Source organism: Vicia villosa, unplaced genomic scaffold (assembly GCF_029867415.1).
Source record: "Vicia villosa cultivar HV-30 ecotype Madison, WI unplaced genomic scaffold, Vvil1.0 ctg.000004F_1_1_1, whole genome shotgun sequence".
Classification (NCBI taxonomy): Eukaryota; Viridiplantae; Streptophyta; class Magnoliopsida; order Fabales; family Fabaceae; genus Vicia; species Vicia villosa.
This window is the reverse complement of record NW_026704934.1, coordinates 1465271-1469587: the sequence shown is the minus strand read 5'-3', so window position 1 is coordinate 1469587 and position 4317 is coordinate 1465271. Positions and strand designations below refer to the sequence as shown.

General features: G+C 26.4%; 1 long non-coding RNA gene across 1 annotated transcript; it reads right to left on the bottom strand.

Annotated features, from left to right (window-relative positions):
* Positions 1–1578: 1578 nt before the first annotated feature.
* On the bottom strand, positions 1579–3789 carry LOC131621346 (uncharacterized). The gene is made up of 6 exons (XR_009289555.1): positions 3643–3789; positions 3361–3484; positions 3051–3205; positions 2789–2962; positions 2487–2663; positions 1579–2329 (listed from the first exon to the last, which is right to left on the bottom strand). It is a non-coding gene; the product is annotated as an uncharacterized LOC131621346 (long non-coding RNA).
* Between the last annotated feature and the right edge of the window lie 528 nt (positions 3790–4317).

The following is a 4317-nucleotide window of genomic DNA, read 5'->3' as shown; positions in this document are numbered from 1 at the left end:
TATTTGTGGTCATAAACATAATTAAATAAACATAATTAAATATGAGACATATATTTATTACTATTAAATAAATAAATAAGAAATAATTTGACCTATATTTATTATGCTATTAACAATAATTAATTCCACCTCTTTCTCTTATAAATATGATTCGCTTTTTTTTTACATATTTATTAATAATATTTTAAATCAATTTATTATATTTATATGTTTTTAAACATATTAATTCACTCATAATAAGATTACAATAAATAATTGTATATTTCTATTTAAGATAGTATTTAATTCGGTCAAAAAAAACATATAGTATTTAATTTTTAGATTAATATTATTTTAATTTTAATTTAATTATAAGAAAAAGTGTGTTTTTTTTCAAATACGAAAAAACTGTAATATTTTCCAATCAACAAAATATATTTACAATACAATAGATGTTATGTTATTGATTAAAAAAATATAATTAAAAAAAATTACAAAGACATTGCGGTCTTATATAGATGCATCCTATCAAATATAAAGATATTATTTAAATTTAGAACCTATTTTTATCAACTTCCAAGGTATTTTAATATTTATGTAAATTAACAATAATGTCAAATTATTCAATTAATTTTTATTATACTATTTTTGAATTGATGATAATATTAAATATTAAATTATATGAACAATAATTATAAAATTTGTTTTAATTGTTAATAATAGATTATAATCTCAAATATTTTCATTACTTTTAATTCTACCGTTACGTTCTATTATTTTAGGGTATCTAATAAATGTCAATTAATTTGATTAATTTCATTGGCATTTAATTTTTTATTATTCATATCATATAATTATTCTAATGATTTTGGTAGTAAATAAATAGTTTTTAATAAATAATTTTCAAAATTCTTGGTTTTAAAAATAAAATACTATATAATAAAATTCTTGCTTTTAAAATGAAATTAATGTTTTTTTACAGTTAATTTTAGTGTATAAAAGGTCAAATATGTAATATTATAGAATTTATCAACTATATTAAATTATTATTTTTAATTTAAATTTAAGATTTAATATATTATATGATAGAATTAAAATATATGTTTAATCTTTTAAATATACGCGTAAAGAAATATTTTTGATCCAAATTCAATTAAAATAATTATTAAAAAAAATCGGTGTCATTGATTTAAAAAGACGAAAAATATATATGTCAGTTATAAGTTGTTGATTAATACAAAAAAAATCATAACAATAATTGTATTAAAAATTTTACTGAAATATATTAATTGGTATTAGATTTTAAACTTATGTGTCATGTTTGTATCAATTTGTGATTTGATTGTGTCCTGATTATATATATATATATATATATATATATATATATATATATATATATATATATATATATATATATATATATATATATATATATATATATATATATATATATATATATATATATATATATATATATATGTGTGTGTGTGTGTGTGTGTCTGATTAGTAATTGTTCTATTTAAAGTTCATGGGGAATTATGAAATGAGTATAGTGTTAGAAAGATGTTAAGAATTGTTTTCTCATATAAAACAAGTTCTTTGAATATTGGAAATATACATGAAAATAGATATCCCCTTGAAAAGCAACAAAGGAAAACCATCAGTTTTAAGTAGTAACAAGTGCTTCAATATAATAGCCGTCCTTTTTTCTTTATGCATTTGTCAGGGACTCCTTGAAATCCTTCTTATGCATGTATTATGTATGCATAAATGCTACTGATTGTCATGTTTCAATTGGAGATGTAACATGTTGATGCGAATAAAAAAATTGGTTTGTAGTTGGAGGCAATGAGAAATCTTGGTGCATTTGGCCACCGGGCTGCTGGAATACAAATTTGCTACTTTACGGTTCATGACTAGTATACATGATATTCTAGTTTAGACATATTCAACAAGAGGGGTTCTGGATTTGTTGTTTTTAGAGTTAAATAGGTATCATTTAGATGCAGAATTGCTAGTTTGGTTACATTTGTTTGTTGGATTATCATGATGTTGGATTGCTGCTGCACAGCTTAGTACAGATAAACATGATTTTCATGTGCAGGGCCAAAACACCTACACCTGTGTGAATTAGATATCCTAGAACTGAAAAAGAGGCTAGTTTAAGAAACATCTATTTCATAGTAGTACATTTCCTCGTCAGAAAATTTCTTTTCTCCATCTCTCTTCCGTTAAGGATTGTTTGTTTATGTAAACTGAATCTATGATTCAGAGAAGGTGCTAGTTATTTACTACTTGGTTGAACTTGTGATTCAACTTCATATCTCTTAAATGATCATACTTGAATGTTCTGCATACAACATAGAGCCAGAGTGAGACTCAACATATATTATACAGGTATTTATTATAAATAATCATGTACCTACAATCGACACTAACACAAATTTTATTGATGACAACCAGGAAGAAAAATAAGGATGTCGACTTTATAGAGTGATTTTGCTTACTGTTTTGTTGGGATCATATAATGTGTGAACTACAACGAGCATGTTTTCAAATTCCTCGGAAGTCCTATTGCCTACCACCACCACTTGCTTCTGGGAAGGCACACAGAGCATATCTGTTGCACAACACATTAAACACACTGCCATGGTCATATCTTTCAATCTTTTCTTAAAAACTGCCTGCAATACCATGTTAAGGGAATCTAGTGAGTTGCAACTGACTCAGTGCAAAAACAAGAAACAATATTTTAGGATAGAAGAGACTATAGGTTTGCATAACAATAGATGTTCTGCATTTCGCTTACAATAATATGCATTACTTCCAGAGACCACAGAAGACGGCCTCATAAGCTTACTGCGGAGATTGAGTTCCCTGATGGTTCTGCCCCGTCGTGGTCTTCTTTTACATAGAGAAGAATTGAAGAATCTTTTGTATTATTGAAATATCTGCATCTGTTCCTATCAGGAAACAATTAATCCTGCAAGCAACTCATCTCATTAGCAATTGTGAAGACATGCAAGGAAAAATAAATGAAATTTCCATTAAGTCCATACATCGATCTCTACCTGGGTTTCCTGCAATTCGATGGTCCATATCAGGATCGGATAGTTATTGTCCCAATGTAACCATAACAGCAAAAACTTTTGTCGGATTACAACTTCAAAAATCGGATAGCTGCAATGTAAGCATTGACCACAAATTGCATTGCATCTACATGTTCCTGGAAATAATAAATGAAAAGGAATATCAACATGTATCTCATGATTGGATTCAGAATACCGTGTAATCTACAGATTCAAGAAAATAATAAACAAAAAGGAACATTTAATGTGAATAAATTCAGAATAGCAAATGGGTCCAGGCTAATAATATTACCACCACATAAGAAGCATACTGACACGAAACCTTTACATAAGAGAAAAACCAGAGCACACAAGAGCATTGTCATATTGGATCCTAAAACCAACGTTTCATCATCTTTTGCGACTGTGCATTCAACCTACAAATCACAACAGAGAAAGTAAGAAACCCTATTCAATACAACCCAAAATATGCAGAAAGAGAAAAACTTGCAAATTAAAATCGAAACACAAAAATTAAATAAACTGAGGATTGTATTGAAGCCCAAAGAAAGTAGATTAAAGAGAACATCAAAACCTTGATCTCTCTGAAGGGGATGAAAAGATTCTTCTCAAACTTGGAATCCAAACCGAGAATCCTAAAACGTTTCTTCTCGAAAGAAGCAACACGATCAAAATCATATAAGTGTCTTACATAAGGAGATTGAACATGATTATATAAAAAAAGGAGTTTCGATGCGAAAACAAGGAAATAGGCGGGATAAGTTGTCGGTTGTGAAAACTGTAAAATTTGTAGGCGGGATAAGTTGCCGCCTGTGAATACTGCAAAATTTATAGCCTTACATTTGTACCTTTTCACTACAGTATGCCTGAAGAATGAAAATGTATTAATATTTCAACAACTAAATATTTTAAAATTTAATATAATTTAAATATTTGTGTTGATAAAAGTTATTATTGTATTTAACTCTCATTTATTTAATAAGAATTGAATGTTATTTTTAATTAATAATCTGATTTTATGTTTGTCTATTTTCTCTATTTTAAATATTACGAATAAGTTAAGCAAAAAGAAATTATGAATAGATTTTTTATTAGTTAAAAAGATTAAGTTATTATTCTTCAATATCATATTGTTATTGGTCTTTAATTGGTAATAATGATAAGTTAAATGGTTAGAACAAATGTCTTAAAAGTCAATAATTAAATTTAGTAATTGAAATATAAATAGAGAGACAGTACATTAATTATA